Source organism: Chroicocephalus ridibundus, chromosome 4 (genome assembly GCF_963924245.1).
Source record: "Chroicocephalus ridibundus chromosome 4, bChrRid1.1, whole genome shotgun sequence".
Lineage (NCBI taxonomy): Eukaryota > Metazoa > Chordata > Aves > Charadriiformes > Laridae > Chroicocephalus > Chroicocephalus ridibundus.
Genome location: NC_086287.1, coordinates 10,721,551 through 10,738,689, shown reverse-complemented (window position 1 = coordinate 10,738,689; position 17,139 = coordinate 10,721,551). Strand labels below are relative to the sequence as shown.

Sequence of the window (17,139 nt, the reverse complement as noted above, 5' to 3'; positions counted from 1 at the left end):
AAAGGAATTATCTTTGTAATTTAACTTCTTTGTTCTCTGCATCAATGAATTGCCAAATAAGAGCAAAGTGCTATTGGGAAATAGTTTTATAGCAAATAAACACATGAAGATGCAGGAAAAGAGAAGAGGTAACTGTAATGTTACAAGGTCACACGAGACTTTAAACAAAAACATTGTGCTAAAATATATAGGCAGAGGCATCTAGCTACAAAACAAGTACCTTTATTTTGTTGCTTAATATGCATCTATTTAAAAGAAGAACTATTAAATACTATAAAGGGGTGGCAGGAAGAAATTCAAGCTGTCACAGTGTATCAGACATATTACCACCTCCAAGCTGGTGGTAGTCAAAGTTGAAGAACAGATTGTCCAAAGGTGGGAGTCTCAGTTTCTTCAGCTCTTCAAAGTAACAGAGAAGTTGACAGCACAGAATAGACAAGAGCAAACTGGAGAAAATTTAGAGAACTTAAAATAGTTCACTTTTTAACTTAAAATGGTTAAAAGCCATAACTTGCCAATTTCAGAGGGATCAGGTTACTGAAGCTAAATGATTTCATATGCATCTAGTGAACTCTGGTACTGATCAAGTGTGCCTCCAAAGGCAGCCGTTGCTGGCTAAACTTCATTCAGTAGCTTATGAGAACTTCAAGATTATACCTTAAGAAGTTGAATTCACTGAATTCTGAGTTATGAGGTGGCAAACTGAGATGATAAACATTTCCAAAGATTTGAATGATGCAACTTCACTAACAGAAAAGTGACTTCTGAAGGTTCTCATCTACTGCCCTAGACCATGTTATCTTCTGTTGCATTACTATTTCTACACTATTAGATATTTCTGGAAAATGCAGAAAAGCCTGGCTTGGTACAGTACATTGAATGATAACATGTTTGTAGCTATACTGAGGGATCAGTATACAATTCCTTATGCATCATTTCTCTGCTTTAATAGACTAAATCCTCTGAATCATACTATGGACATCTAAAGCAAGAAGATGGTTTCAGCCTATTCCTGTAAATACATTTTTTGGGGGGAGAGAGGAAGGTAGATTTTTCGCTAACTAGCAAAGCCCCACTAAGGCTCTGCGTTACCTGTATGAGCATAGTCCCTTGCTAACCTTACCAGGTCAAGGCCCTCATTTGTTTGAGCTGAAAGGCTCAAACAAATCCCTAGCTGTGGGGAAAGTGAACTAAGTTTCTGGTCTCTCTCTAAATAGTCTAATAAGAGTGAGAGGAGTGTCTAGGGCTAAGTGCTTTACAGGTTTTCGTGGGAGTTTGTTAGTTTGTTTTGAAGAGAGAGACCAAAAAGAGGCAAATGGGAAACAAGTTAGGTAAGTGAGGGCTAGAAGCAGAGCTGCACCTGGGAAAAAAAGAGGTAGGTCACTATCTTTTGTTGTTTTTCATTTTCCCATGTTTTGCATTCATAGCACATTCTCCCTCTGCTTTTTCCCCTTGTTTGCTGACCCTAAGTGTTCAGGGAAGGTGATTCCTAAGGTCTTCACTTACTCTTTTCCAGCTGTTCTTTTCCCATCTTCCATTCAAACACACCATGGCACATAAAAATCACATTATGCTGCCTTAGAGCCTGCACAGACAGTCTAGAGTAAGAGACTCAGTGTAACAGAAGCATGACAGGGGAAACAGGGAGAATTGATTCAAGAACGCAGAAAGCACTTCTGTAGTCTATGCCTACACCGATGTATTCTCCCTTTATTTATACACACACACTCCCTTCACTTTTCCACACTGCTGATACCACGGTAACAAAGATGAAGTGAGAACAGATACAGCAGGAGTGAGGGGAGGATAGTGCTTATTATCGCATCTGTACTTATTCCCTCCCTACTTCCTTCCTGTTGTCCCTGCTTGTAGGATAGTCCTAACATGGATGGGGTTGCTGGAGTGAAATCAAGATGGTAGCAGCAGTGCCCTCTGCCACCATTCCTCTAATTCCTCAACTTCCTGGGGCAGGAGATGAAAGCAGCAAGGGAACACGGAACCAGGGAACAACGCTTCCAGCCCAATTCCTACCATGCTTCAGCCACACAGATGAATCAGTTTCTGCCCCCTCCCTTTAATTTGGCACTTTCCATAGGGCAGAGTCACAGATGTACGATTGATAAACTGCTACATGTTTTGCCAAGACACTTGATTATTACCTGGCTTAGGTAAATAAAGCATTTAAATTTTCAGAAGTGATGTTAACATTAGTTTGAAACAGTTACAGGCATATCATGTGTGTCTACAACAGATAACAAACATCAGCAGTAAGTGGCAAGATTAGTCTTGCCTCAGTTTAAGTCTTGTTACTGGGGATTTGAAACTATTTTATGTATTAAAAATCATAGTATAACATTTTTATATATTATTTTTTCATCATATTCTAGTACCAAGCTATACTTGTCCTGAAGACAAACCTAAGGTTCTTTTGCATTTTCCCTCTGCTCTGACACTGGGTTTCCTCTAGGTTCAAGAGGCCCTTACAATTGCTTCCAACTGAAACTATCAGCAAATGGAGGGTAAATCCATCCCGTTTAAAAACAACCCATATTTGTCACAATTTGTCCTTTCACTCTTCTGGTATACTGTGTTCTACTCCAAGCATTTCTCCATTAGGAAGATACAAGGAAGCGTAAAGATTTATTGGTTTTAGCTAAGTTCATACACCAGATCCAAGTCAAAGTCAGGAACACAAGCAAAGTAAATCAATAAACCTGGAAAACTGAAATTCAGTCCTCTGCTCTCCCATCTGCTCTTTCCACTTTTCCATAAAAGTTTCAGTACGAAGCCCTTCACGCACCTGTTCACATATCCCTGTTTAGAAAAACCCCAAAACCAAACAGCCACAGAGAAATGCCCCTCACTGTTCCCCCTCCTGCCAAAACCCTGCAATTAAAAACCTGAAACTGTGCAAAACCTTTATGACTATGGAAATACAATGTGTTGCAGATGCAAATCTTCAAAAGCCCATATTGCACTTCACCTCTATACAGTAAGATCCACACTTACTGACCTACCAAATTAATACTTAACGTCTTCTTTTGCCCCATGCAAAACTGAACAGTCACACACAAAGGGGTGGGATTCCTTACGCTTCTTGTAAATGTTAAGGGAGGAGTATTTTTATCATCGCAGCACGATAACACGAGTGCTGAACGATGACACTGGAGATCACTTGACATCTCCTCATACTCTTACCTCCCTTATCTCTGCACCCGTAAAACAGCCCATAATAGCAGTTTCATCTTCCAGCTGTTGTCTTCTAAACATCCTTTTAACTATCTCTTTTCCCCCACATACCTCTTTTCTGAATTAATTTTCAAGGGGGGGGAACACCTCGCTTCAACTTTAGAGAACTTGGCCGCGGCTGGCTGTCATTGCTGACAGCAGAGCTTCTGAATCGGCTGTTCTATGTCAATAAAACGGTTTATTTACTGAACTGCTAGTTGAACCCCAGTTTCAAAGCCTTGCTCGCTGTGAGAATAAATATTTAACTTACAGGAGCCGCGTCTATTTAAAGTCCTCTCAACGGCATGGAGTCCTTAACTCTCCCAGCAATAGCAAAGTGTTCAGAAAGCAGAAGCAACAGGCATTGTGGTCGCATCCGCAGCACGATTCCTGAAGGATCCCCTTGTAGAAACCGGCCGAGGCGCCCCGGAGCCCGCCCGGAGCCTTCGTGCCCCGCCGGCGCCTGGGGACAGCCCGGCCCAGAGCTCCGCCACCTCACCCGCGCCGAGGGGACACTCCGAACCCCCCCGGGGCAGCGGCGCAAACCCTCCCCGCCCAGGCAGGACGCTTCCGCCGAGCACTCTGGCACGGAGTCCGGCCCACCACCCTCCCGCCGCCTCGTACCGCCCGCCCCCGGGGACCGACCTGCTCCCGGGCCCGACTGCGGCCGCCCCGGTCCCTCCGCTCCGCCAGGTGCGCCACACGGCGGCCGCCGGCGCGCGGCAGCCGTTAGCTCGGCCCCGCGGCGCCCCGCGGCGGGGGTGGGATCCGCGGCCGCCTTGTTGCCTCCTCAGCGCGCTTCGGGGCCGGTAGGAGCTTCGGGATGCCTCCGGTAGGTCTGGCCCGCGCAAAGAGGCGGCCGGGGAGTAGCGAGGCTGGCGGCCGGGTGGGTACCCTCCGTGCCCCCACAGCACCCTCAGGGCTCGGGCAGCCGCGCCTCAGCGTAGGCGTGTGCACCTGTAGCGGCTTAAAATGTCGGACGCCCACCACAAACCCCCCTCATGTCAGCGTGAAATCAAGGCTGTGGCTATGGGGCACAGTCTGGTCTCTGACAGGATGGACAGTGGAGGCAAATCCCGTTTTAGGGTTTCTGGTAGGTTCCTGACTGGCACCTCATAGAATCGTCCAGGTTGGAAGGGAGCTTTGGGCAGCTGCATTTCAGCGTAGGTGTGCACACCTGTAGTGTCATAAAATGTCGGATGCCCACCACAAACCCCTCATGTCAGTGTGAAACCAAGGCTGTGGCAAGGCTCCTGGCTACAGAGCAGGGCCTGATCTCTGACAGGACGGACAGCAGAGGCAAATCCCATTTCAGGGTTTTTGGTGTATTCCTGGCTGACGCCTCATAGAATCGTCTAGGTTGGAAGGGACCTTCATGACCTCCCCTGCCTTGCAGTACCTCAGCTTCTCCAGCTGCCATGTTCCCTGCTGAGCTGGTGAGGTCTGGCTCTCCAAGCTGCAGCCTTCTTAGAGCTTGGCTCCACAAGAAGCCTTTCCATCGCCTCATTGCAGAGGTGGAAACTGCGTATTATCAGCCCTTCAGTGAATTCCAGTGTGAAGGGAAGGGTTTCGACAACTTGCCCCGCCCCCTCCAGTTTCTGAGTTTTATTCTCTGTATCATTATTACTGGAAGTAAAACAATTGATTAAAACTATGTTGGTTTAAACACTGCTAACCAAGCATATTTTTGGTGCATATTCCTACATAGCAGGGATTTTCTAGGTTAACAAAAACCTTAGTTATTAACCAAGAAAAGCAATACTCTCTTTCTCCAAAGATTTAAAAATCAGGTGTTTTTATACTTAAAGGACTTCTTATCTATTTTAATTCTATTAGTAAAATAATAGCGTAGGCCATTTATATTGGTATGTGTTTTATGTTATATTTTGGTTGACTCCTGTTTTAAAAACATTCTCTAATGCTATGTTTATGATTGCAAAAATCTCTAGTCCAGGAAGTCTCCAAGGAAGCAAGCACATAAAACACAAACTGACACTCAAAAAGTGTAGTTTTTTGTTCTGTCTGTAGAGAATCCAGGATTACTTCTAGAATTACGAAAAGTGCAAAAATATGAAATATGAAAAGTGCAAATTTTGGTCATTGGGAGTTTACCAGTCACTTTGGGTGCCCTGCTGATCCAAAATCTGATAAGGGTTTCTGTTGTCTTGGTTTTACCCAAACAAGTCATCCCACGTGTGTGATACTGACACAGCTCTTTCACAGCATGCATGTGCTGAGTACTTCTGATTATGTCAATTTTCCAGGGAGTTGACTAAACAACAGCAAGCATTTAGCAAAAAGCGAGATAAAGAGTTTCGAGTACTTGTGACATGGACAATGTAATTAACACACACTTTTTGCCGTTTGCGGAGTGGTTGTATTTCAACCACCACTGTTTGCTGTCTTCCCTCTGCGATGGTGTTGACTTCCATCTAAATAGTCTAAGCATGTTTAATATGCACGACGTTTTAATTTAGTTCTATTAATTACTATAATTGTCCACGATTTTAGAATTTCCTTTGCCTAGAATAAGTTTATACTGTGTTTGGACTGTTGAAACATTTTGTTCCCTGCTACCAACTGATACACTCTCTGACCTTGTGATGAGTTATGTGTGATTTCAGTTTTCTTTTAAGCTTATGCATGAGATCAAGGCCATGAATCACATACCAGATCTTCCAGATAAAGAATTGGACCTCACTTATAAAGCAAACATGCCTAAGGTGGGAGAGTGAGAAAACGGGAAGTAGAACACCTTTGAAACATCTCTGAACATGCTAAAGAATAATTAAAACTGGCAAGAATCCACAGGCTGTGGATGGCTTTTGAATTTGGCTCGTGTTTGAATTTTTCTTGTCTTTCCTCTCAGCTTTGAGGTAGTCATCTTAAATAGGTCACTTAGAGGAGTGGTCAAAATTATAATGGTTGATAACATTTGCATCTTTCGTAATACTGATACCAAAAAGTATTACTGTAGCACTGCTTGTTGCAGTATCGTTAAGCCATTTGGGAAGGGGTCAGTGGAATTTAGAACAGTCTGGGCAAAGTCTTTTTCAACACCAGCTTGGTTTCCCCTCCTTTTCCCCAACTAGCCTTACTGGTGGTCTAGGACAGGTGTCTGGGTGACTTTCCACATGATGGGAGCGGCATCTGGGACCTCGTTTACTTCTGTATGGCCGTGTAGGGTTGTTACCTCCTTTCTTGTTTATTGCTGACATGGAATAGTCAAGACCCTGCTAGTACATGCCGTACTCCAGTGTTTTGTTGAGAAAAGCAGCGTCAGCCAGTGCATGAAGGCGAGCGTGGCCTTGCCCTAGTGCTTTGAAGGGAAAGGACCTGGAACAGAGAGGCTGTACAATTACTGCCACTCCCTTGGGAAGCAGAGGGAGATTGAGCAGCACAGGCTAAGCACAGAACACAAACCACTGTCCCGCTACTGCTGCAACACTTGCGTGTAATCATTTTACTGTTCTGTTTCTGTATGGTTTGATATATGGAGTGCTAATACTACTATAATATTATTGTATCACCAGAAAGCAGAGAGAATCCTAATTTTGGGCTACCTTTAGCTTGTTGATCCTGTCTATCCTGTTTAATATCGTTTTAATTTAAGTGGATTAATTCTCACTTTCTCAGTGTAGCGGGTTTCAGAAGCACTCCCTCAGCTGTCCTGGCCTCTTGGCTAATTACCATTCCAGAAGTCCCCCCTTCAATAAGAGTGGTTTGTTTCTTTTCTGCAGTAGTGCAGACACATTACTGTCACAAAGCTGGCATTGTGTTAAGTCTTTGCCTCTCTTATATAACAATGAAGCTTATTCAGGGAAAGCAGAATCATCCTTCTCAGAAAAGACCTATGAAAAAAGTAAGTTAGGAACCCCAAAAGAGAACACTGCTGGATACTGCTTTCTTCATTTTTTCTGTTTCGAAAATCAGTGGAAAGTTATCTTTGAAATCCCAGATTTTGCTCTATAACTGTTTATCTCAACTAGATATAATGACCAGGATATATTTTTCCTTAGTTAAAAATTATTGAGCAGAAGTGTCCGAGTTTCTCTTCCCCAGTGTCACAGTCCCATTATGGGTTGTGCTGACAATGCTGAAAGACCCTGTGTTTGAGTTCAGGCCATGTTCCTAATTCTGCAAGTACCTGCGTGGTGCTTAAGCTTATGCACGTTAGTGGTTCTTTCCTAGTGCACTGCTTGGTCTGTTACTGGGTTGTACAGAAAAGTGGCAAAATGGTTCACAGTCACTGAAGGGTAAGAACCAAAACAGACACTTAGATCAAGCCTCTAAATAGAAGCTCATGGCTATTAGGCAGGAAAAAACATTCATGTTTTGATACATCAGTATGCATTATGTTCTGAATTGCTGTTTTATTTGCTGAAAAGTTTGTATAATTTTACTGTTTATAAAGGAGAGTAAATTAGCTGCAACTAATGTAGCCTAAATTCAGCACCCACCATTCTGATTTTTTATTATCGATTCACTCAAGAATTCTCACAAGAGACACCTAAGACCTCGTGTTCTTTTTTATTGAAAGCTTTACTCCAGGAAGACTACAGCAAAGGTTAGTTACAGTGTGTTTTCACTGTTTTCCCCAAGTTACAGTACTCCTATTCATGAACTGTACAGCCTATGAAACATCAGCATTAAAACAATGAATAAACATTGTGATGCAGGACTGTGAAAGCTGCAAGTACTGTGTAATCTCTTGTTTGTGAAAAAATGATCCATTTAAATACTCAGAGATTTCCTTTCATGTAAATTTGGTTGAATCAGCTGTAGACAGGAAATAATGGATTGGAGAGTCCTTCCCCATTGACTCCATAGAGCTAATCCATTGCATCTCATTAGAAAGTGTAGCCTGCCTTATCTTTAACAGAGATTTATGGCCAGTCATGTTACCGATTTCCTCTGGTGAGGTGGACAACCTTCTCTTATCCTTCGAAACATTTTTTTTTTAACTTATGTGGTATGTTCTTTCTTAAGGGGTAAGATATGGTTGTGTGGGTTTTTTCCCTATTTGGTGGGGTTAATGTGAAATATCCAAGATAGCAGTTGAAATAAAAATATTTTGTCTCTAGATAAAATTACACTTGAAATTTTCTTGGACTCTTACAGGACAGCTGTAGCTACTCGATACAAAACCCAAACTTGCTATTTTTTTCTCTCTCACAATTTGCAGCATAACTGTTCTGTAGCAGTAAATGTGATATAGGAGTCGTCTTCTCAGATATCTCTTACTAGGATAGATGAAATACACTTTTTAAAAAAAACCCCTTAATAAATAGTTTTCTTAGAGACTACTATACGTGTTGAGCTGTTTTTTTTTTTTTCAGACTCCTGTTTAAATTCCAGAAGTTTTTATGTACACATGCAGTTCTTAAAAAAGTCTTTCAGGAACGTACTGTTGCTTTTGTTTAGCATTTTTAAAGGCGTTTAAACAAGCCATTGATCTGGCCGCTTGCATGTAACTAATGGGAATTAGATCCGAGACAGCTGTACCTTATCTAAATTTAGTTAGTGGTGCTCCAAGGACATAGCTCCATCTAGTGTTCAACTTTTAAATCAGGCACGAGTGATCTTCAGAGTTTTTGCAATGAACGTTCTTGGCTCCCAGGTAAATACTAGCTCTATATGTTGAGGCATTTTATACATTTTTGGGTTGGAAAGCCTATCGTAGTAAATTAAAAGCTAATGGAGGGGAGGTGCAGTCTTTTCAGGCAGACACAGCTGTTTAAAACATCCACATCTGTCCTAACCATCAGGTAAAAGCCTTCTTATTGCAGCTTGGAAAATAGAGCTTATACTGTAAGTTACCACATGCTTATGTACAGAGAATACAGTACCATATAAACTGTTATTATTCCACCTCCTTTTCTGAGGCGATTTTGAGTCATGGGACTTGGTTCAGTCAAATTGAACTCATAACATCGGGGGATTTGGCATTTGTCTAAATTTGTTGCATTAAGAAACGGTAGAAAAAAATGTATGCTAGAAAGTATTGTTAATTATATAAGCTGTTTCTTGACTCAAAAGATATCCATTATTCTATTATCTTTTCATGAAAGCTTCTAGACAGCGTTTAGTTTTGATTCAAGTAAGATGCATTTTTTTTTGTAAGGTCTTTCTTATTTGAAAAATACGCACAAAATCCTCTGCCTTCAAACATAGGAGAGACCATAACAGCAGAAAAATTCCAAGTTCATCTTACCTGCAAGTTTTGAGCCAGAAGACAAGAGTCTCTGTCCTCTCTTTTTCCCAGATAACACTCTTGATTGCTTTTGTCTTTGATTGTTATGGTTGCTATCATACAGTTCTTTTTCTCATAATCATACATACAGATGCAAGAAGTCATGCCTTCACCTTTGTCCCTTTGTTTTAGAGGCAGACCAGCCGATGCTGTTTGGTATTATGATTCAGCTAGTGTGATATAACAAAATGCTCTGCGCTTGCTTAGCTGCAGAATTGAGCTGTGGCGTGTGACTTGTTGCAACTCTCAGGCAGCAGAGATTAGTTTAAGCCACTTTCATCTAACCTCTACCTTAGCAAGAGCAGACAAGGTCAGTTAGTGTGACTCAGCTGATATGCAGGAACTTGGTCACATGCCTGAGCTCTTGGTTTGTTTACTGATCAGCTTTTTTTTTTTTGCTGTTTTCTGATGTTTGCTAAATTGTGACTTCATAGAGGATCAGTGATACCTTCTGTGGAGATTAAAGAAGAGTGGGCAATGTATCAGTAAAGTATAATTGAGTCTTTGCAGATACACATCTTAAAATTATTTTAACAATCAGCCTGCAAGCAGTCACTAAGATCTGTTGCAAAAAAACCCACAGCAACCCAAACCCAAGCCAACAACAGACAAAAGCAGGAGGTCCCTATCTCTAATGATTGTCTTGGATCCAGTAGCTGATAACCTATATGTGCGTACCATAGCGTGCATAGCTTGCAAATTATAAGTAATTGACCATGATTGATATATGGAACAGGAACTCCTATATTTACAGATTCTCTGGGAGCATGTAGCCTGTTTCGACACAATACAGGTTTCCTGTCAAAGAGCCCTTCTTGACTTTCTGTAGTCTGACTTTTAGCCATTTCGCTGTTGCCTGTTCTGCTTTCAGAGGTAAACTTTGTGGTTTTCTGAAACTTGGTTTAGCACCTGAGACCCATTTTGTCTATCTGCCAGACTGCAGGTTTTCAGCAATTCTTCACTCGTAGTTTGGTGGGGTATTTTTTTGCTAATGTGTCTCCTCTCTCTGCTCTGGCTTTGAGCTGTAAGCCTAATTTGTAGATGACTGCCCACATCCTGGTCACTTATACTTTCATTAGATTTTAGAAGTAACCAGAAACATGTCTCCTGATATGTTTTTATTTTTTGAATTGACTAGCATAGGGATCTAAAGTCTCATATCATAAAACCTGACTACAGCCATGTTAATTCATTTTCCAATGTATTGCCTATAAATTTAAAGCTAATTATAAAGAAAGAAAGTTAATACATGATGATGAATGTTTGAATTCATGGCAGATTTTATGTACATTTGAAAGTGTTACTGAAGGTTGATAACTAGTATCAAGCCACTTTAAAATTCTCCTTTCTTTTGTATAGCCAAAACAAATCATCTTGCCCTCTTCACTCAAATTGAGAGTGAATTTAGGGGGTACCACTTGGGGTAGAAGCTGTACTGTCTTCAAGCACATCAGGACTGCAGCTGGTAGGGAACCAAGTTAAGTACCAGCATGAACCCTCTCAGAAGGGTTGTTTTTCGCCTGATCATAGTGCCACAGCTGCAAGAGTTGTGGTTGATTCTGGAAAACCTGTGTTTTGCTGCAAATGACCTCTAAATCCTGTTGTGATTTTGCACTGATTGCAGCTATATAAGCCTCTAAATAAGCTTATCTCTGTTGAAAAACTAAACCCACTTATTCTGTGCTTTACCATAATTTCTATTAGTCCAAATAAAAACAGAAGTTATAATGCAAAAAGTTGTTTATGAGCACTGTGAATTTTGACGATTGGGCAGTTAGTAAGCCTTTTCAGGTAATTTGTAGTTTAATTTTATTATGCACAGACAAACTTAGCTAAGATGTATATGTTACTGTGTGTTGCCATAACATTTTGTTCTCTGAAGCTTCTTAATGTGAACTGTCTTTGACTTGTTTTGTTAATAAATAGTTAGGAGTTTCTGTCTCTCCAAAAGTCTTCTCTGAACAGGAAGTAATTATGATCAGTCATCTTTACTGTAGCTCTGATATTTCTTTCAGCAAAAGTGCTCTGCTCTTGTTATGGAACTAGATTTCTTTGCGGATTTATAATCGTCGTGATCCTTATTTTTTTCTTAAATATGAATTTATACTAAACCAAAAGAAGTACCTCAGTATCAAAACGTTGTTGGTATGATAATGACTTTTTTCCTGTCATAACGTTAACTTCAAGACAGTGGCTTTCTGCATCCAGATCTGAATTGTTACTCACAGGTTCAGCCTGAGAAATGCTTCACTTTTTGCTATTGTAAACAATTTTTTCCTGCTCTTAAGATCTGTTGTGTGCTTTTTAGCTAATATATTTAGAAAAAGATTTACTTCTTTTAAGCTCCTTTAAAAACACAGCTATATTGTTTGGTCTTAAAGCCTAGTTCACCATTCATAGAGAACCTAAAATGCTGACTTTATTCAATACAATTGTACACAGATGAAGTATTTGTTCACTGAAGTAATGGAATGAATAAGGATACGAATTTAGCTTCTCTCTGTCTTGCTTGTGCGTTGTCAGGTATCAGGATTCAATTTCTGTGAACACACTGCATTCCATTTTAATGGAATTGGAATATTCATATCTTGTTTATGAACACTCCTTATTGTTTTTCTTGGATGGTCAGTTATGTGGTGGTGTAGTTCCTCACTAAACAGTCAATCAAATTTTTTTAGCATAGATACAAATAAGCATGAAATTAAAATGTGATTTTTATGAATACTAATACTTATAGTGTTGAAGTTAATATGAGGCTGTGAGTAATATCAGACAAATATCGTGACAGCAAATGTTAATATAAATACTTCACAAAAAAGTTTGCTTTAGCTGGAAGGATATAAACAGCACCTTCCTTGCCTTATAGCCCCACTAGAGGGAGTCACTAAAATCATAGCCAGTAAAATCAACTGCAGCTTGTGCCACCTGGGCTTCAGTGCTGTGCTATGTCTGATAAACCTATGGAAGTTTACGTTGCAGGAGTAGCTGAATGGTTCTGGGTGGTGAAAACTCAGATGTTTTCACCTAAAAAATTAGATCTCTTCTGCTCTTCAAGAAAAAGGAGGTCCTTTGTTTCAGGTTATGAAATAAGCTTAAGATATGAGGTTTTACGGTTCTAATTTCACCTGGAAAGCTGAAATGGCATATATGAATTGTTTTATATTTGTACAGTTGTGTGCCCTTATTTTTTTCCTGTTTATGTACGTGCACTTTTATGCGTCAAAATATAAACATACAAGTATATGACCATTGCCAACATATTTTAAATTGCTTAGATAGGAAAAAGTGTACATTCTTTATATCTATTGTTTAGTAAAACAAAACATTGTTTTCAGTACAAATTTCATAAGAAAAAGATTTATTCAAAGTATATATCCTATAAATTATGGTATTCGTAAGTTGGGGAATGAATGATATTTATTTGAAATTCAATAAGAAATTATTTGTTGAAAATACAGGAATGTAGTTGGAATGTAGTCAGGAATATAGTTATATTAAATGTGCAACAAGGATGGGAATGTGTTTTTTTTCTTATGATACTAATGCCATGATAAGAAAAGGATGTAGGTAGTCTGGAGGCTGTTTCAGTTTGTTTACATGCAAGTCCTGTAAACTTAGAGCAGTACGTTTTGACTTTACTGCTGTCATTAATCCTGCAAGTTTATGTTTGCATTTTGTGGCCAAACAAATGAATAGGAAATGCATTTTTTTCTGGATGTAGTCACTAGCTTCCAAAATATGGAAGAAAACAAGCAATTCATGGCATTCAGCAAAATTGCTTCTGCTAAAAAGATTACTGAAATAGATCGTTTTATTTTTTTTGATCTTCTATCTTCCTGATAGAAGATAACATTTTCCACAGTGATATGAGTTCTGCACACACTTCAGAGGTGATTGCCTCTGGGACTGAAATATCTGACTTCAGATGGTTCTCTCAGATTTCTGGATCCGTACAGAGAAGAGCCAAAGCTTTAAATCGGGTTTTGCACCTATTCTAAAGAAAACGTTTTCTGTCAAAGTTGTTTTTACCAGCTGCATATGTGGCACTGGAAAGCTGGCATTAAATCGGCATGCATCTTGCAGACACATTAAAATTGCTTTTGGAAAAATACAGTCTAAGCATAAAGCCAAAGTAAATCTTTGTAGCTCTTACTGTGCCATGTGGATGGATGGCTCTCCCTGTATCGATTTCAAATTGAGTATGTACACAGGAAATTACACTGACATTTTATCTTCTGAATCCTCAGTTGAAGTAAATGGACAGTGATAGTGCAAGCAGTATAAGACCAGGCCTTTAAAAGACAAAGCAATTGGGCATATGTGAGGTTTAAATTAAATATTCTGATAAAGCAATGTATTGTTTAAATTAAATATTCTGGCAAAACTATATTTAAAAACCCACAAAAGTGCTTAATTCTTCCTGGATATTTGTTAATGGTTACAGATAATTTCAGGCATTACAGGGGATCAGAAAAAAAGTACAAAGTATAAGACCAGTGCTGGTCCCAATAAGAGGGATAAGTAAAAGGGATTACTTATCGAATAGTAATTGGATAACAGATAAACATATAAGAAGTTTATGATCTAACTCATTGCATTAGCAGTTAGTGTTTATATGTTAGATTCTTCCCTTTTCCAGCTAATTAAGAATAAGAAAATTATGATTAACACAGAACAATCTAGTATAATAATCCTCTATTTAAATAATTTTTACTTGTACATCCTAATAAAAATATTGGTTTTAACCTTGTGTATCACAAACACTGGACGAGAGAACCCAGGTAAGAGTTATAACATGATCTATCTTTCAATGGTTTTGTACCAGTCCCCTATTTCAAAACAAATGAATGCATCATCAGATCATACAGACTGAGTGTCCCATGTACAAATACAAAAAGGTTGGTCATCAAGTGATTTTTCTCAGCTTTGAAGCTTCACCAGGTTTCAGGAGGGGCACAGATTCTTAAGAGAGCAAATAGACACCTGACAATCTGCTCATTTTTCTCAGTGAACTTCCCAGGATGGCTTAGACAATGCCCAGAGACCACTCGTCCTCTGTGCTGCTAGCTACAGTTGTGATCAACCACCTGTCAAAATGCAAGATTACCCAAACCTATATTGTTCCCGACAGAGGAAATTGTGAGTCTCTTGTCTCTTAGACAGTTTCTTAGGTAAAAAAGTCTGTGCCAAGTTTCACTAGCCTTGTAGTCGGAGAATTTTCTGCTGTCTAGCCTGACGGCAGTTTGAATTATTTCTGTCTATCAGAGACTTGGAGGACAGATGCTTCTTCTGCTTTCCAACAGTTTTTTACATATTTGAATCTTGGGTGGGTTTTTTTTGTAATTGTGCAGTTGATCATTCCTGCCTAAGTATAGTTCTTTGCTCTTGTCCTTACTGAATTACATCCCAGGTTTTTCTGACCAATTTCCAGATTAATTTTGTTAGAAATGAGTAGGCCAAGATTTCAGTCCTTGGAAAGACTTGGAAAGAGTTGGTTTAGCTCACAGAAAACAGCACTGAGGTAGCAGGAACTGGACATGATAGTTGGATGGTAGAGACCTGAGGCAGCAAACAACTGGGCCTCTGCTCGGCCTGTGTTTATTAGGAATCTTATTGTCCTCTTCATGAAAATGGCTAAGAGGAGTGTTTCTGCAGTGTGTACCAATTTCAAGTCTGAGCTCACAGGTTTGAGAAAACTTACAGGCTGAAAATGATTACAGATCTGGTAAAGTCATGTCTGATAGTATAACTTTCTATGGCTATGTTTTTTGTTTGAATTTGTATAGCATTAAAGGTAAAAATACAGTTTAAACAGCACTGGGGAAACTCCTTATGTTAAATAACCTCCATACTCTGTGGGTATTTCTATACTTGGGTAGGGAAAGACATAGTTGTTTCAAACAAACGAAGTTTAATATTTCTGCACAATGTTCTGTATTGACAAACACTGGAACCTCTATGACATACACAAGTATGTTTGTGAACATACAAAAATCAGTTATTGCACATACTGGTAAATAAATACACTTGCTCCAGAATACCAAACAGTTTCTTTAAAAAATTTACTTTATAAAAGCACATTCTTACAGGTTTATCTAAAACTCCATATAGGTCTGAAAAAAATGAGATGCCTGACTACTCAAAACAGATCAACATAGTCTTGTGTACAGACAAATGGACCGTGTTACAGGTATTATGAACAAACATGACTGGTTAAATATTTGTTCTCGAGATTAAGACATTTTTTGTCAATTTTGATATTTTCCACTTTTTAAATCCCATATAATTTGAAGGAAATCTAGACCATAACATATTAAATTTCTACTGGCCATCCTTGGTTTAGTTAAGAAAAACAGAGATGAATTAGAAGATGTTTGCTCTGGGAATAAAAACCCAACCTACTTAAACTGCTTTTTCATCTTACGGGGAACGGAAACATTCATGTAGCACCTACATTTTCTACTTCTAGAAGCTTAGGTAAACAAGTCAGAAACAAAGGTTTATTTTTCTCTACAGGCAGATGTAGTTCCAACATGTTCTAAAATGGGTATTTCTACAGCTGCTCCCAAACAGAGGATCTTTCAGACTGTCTTTAGTTGGATGAAGGCAGTACTGGGAAATACAAAGGCACATTAACCACTTCAAAAGTATTTACTTTTTGAGATACTTCTAAAGGTGTATCAAATTACAAAACATCCTCCACAGATATTTTTTCCTTTGTTCCCCTACTCTTAAGAAACTATTCAAAAAGGAGAAACAAAAGACCCAGTCGTGTAATCGTGGGCTACAGATTGACTCACTGCATGGATCGATCCCACTGAAAAGTCACCTCAAAGGAAAAGGGAAAAGCAGATGGCTGTCTGTAGTAAGTACAGACACTTACATGGAGAGGATTTAAGAGATTTTTTTTTTTTTAACCTTTTCCACATAAAGATTTTACTTGTTTAAAATTCTTTTAAAAGGAGTTTCAAAAAAGAGTGTTTTTTAGAGATATTTTGCAATAATTAACTCTAAGACAAATTAATATTATGGATTATGCTGTCAGTGTGAACAATGGGGAAAAAAGACTGAGTAATCCCCAGGTATCACCAATAGAAATATGTATGTATATGTCTATATACGTATGTATAAGTGTGTCTGCACAGCACATATATTTGCACATCTAACATTGGAAAATGTTGGGAAAGTCGTAAGTTAAACCCACTCCTAATACTGAGAATCTTGCCATACTGGGTGTGTATGTGCAGTGCCTTTATTCTTTGCGCATAACCTCCAGATAACCTTCATGTCACTGAGTACAAGATTTTTTTATTTGAAATAAACTGTTAGTTTCAATCACAAGAGAAGAATTTTACACTTTTAAGATATTAACAAAATTAACAAAGCTCCAGTATTTGTCTTTTTTCATACGTGTTTTACAGTAACCCATTGTAGAAGGTTTGTTTCTTACAGACCTTGTTTCTTAGGGAAACTCCATGTGTGATTTGCTAATTCTTGTGCAGGGTCAGTTATTCAGTATTATCCCTTAAAACCTGGGCACCTATTAACGTTTTGTTTTTCTTAGTACCCTGTGCAGTTGCAGTAATGACATCATAGAATTTTATGGCACGTTTAATAGAAAAGGTCAACTTCTTAACTGATAGACATTTTAGATACCC

General features: G+C 39.2%; 1 protein-coding gene and 1 long non-coding RNA gene across 10 annotated transcripts in view; one reads left to right on the top strand and one right to left on the bottom strand.

Annotated features, from left to right (window-relative positions):
• Window positions 1-3,790, bottom strand: part of PPFIBP2 (PPFIA binding protein 2) — a 114,684-nt gene extending 110,894 nt beyond the window's left edge. For all 8 annotated transcript variants that reach the window (XM_063332473.1, XM_063332475.1, XM_063332477.1 and 5 more), the window contains exon 1: window positions 3,500-3,790. The gene's annotated coding sequence lies outside the window, so the exon portion shown is untranslated. The remainder of the gene's footprint in view (window positions 1-3,499) is intronic.
• An 82-nt stretch (window positions 3,791-3,872) lies between these two features.
• The window catches only part of LOC134514546 (uncharacterized), a 123,927-nt gene continuing 110,660 nt past the window's right edge, over window positions 3,873-17,139 (top strand). For both annotated transcript variants that reach the window (XR_010070749.1, XR_010070750.1), the window contains exon 1: window positions 3,873-4,060. This is a non-coding gene — a long non-coding RNA (uncharacterized LOC134514546). The remainder of the gene's footprint in view (window positions 4,061-17,139) is intronic.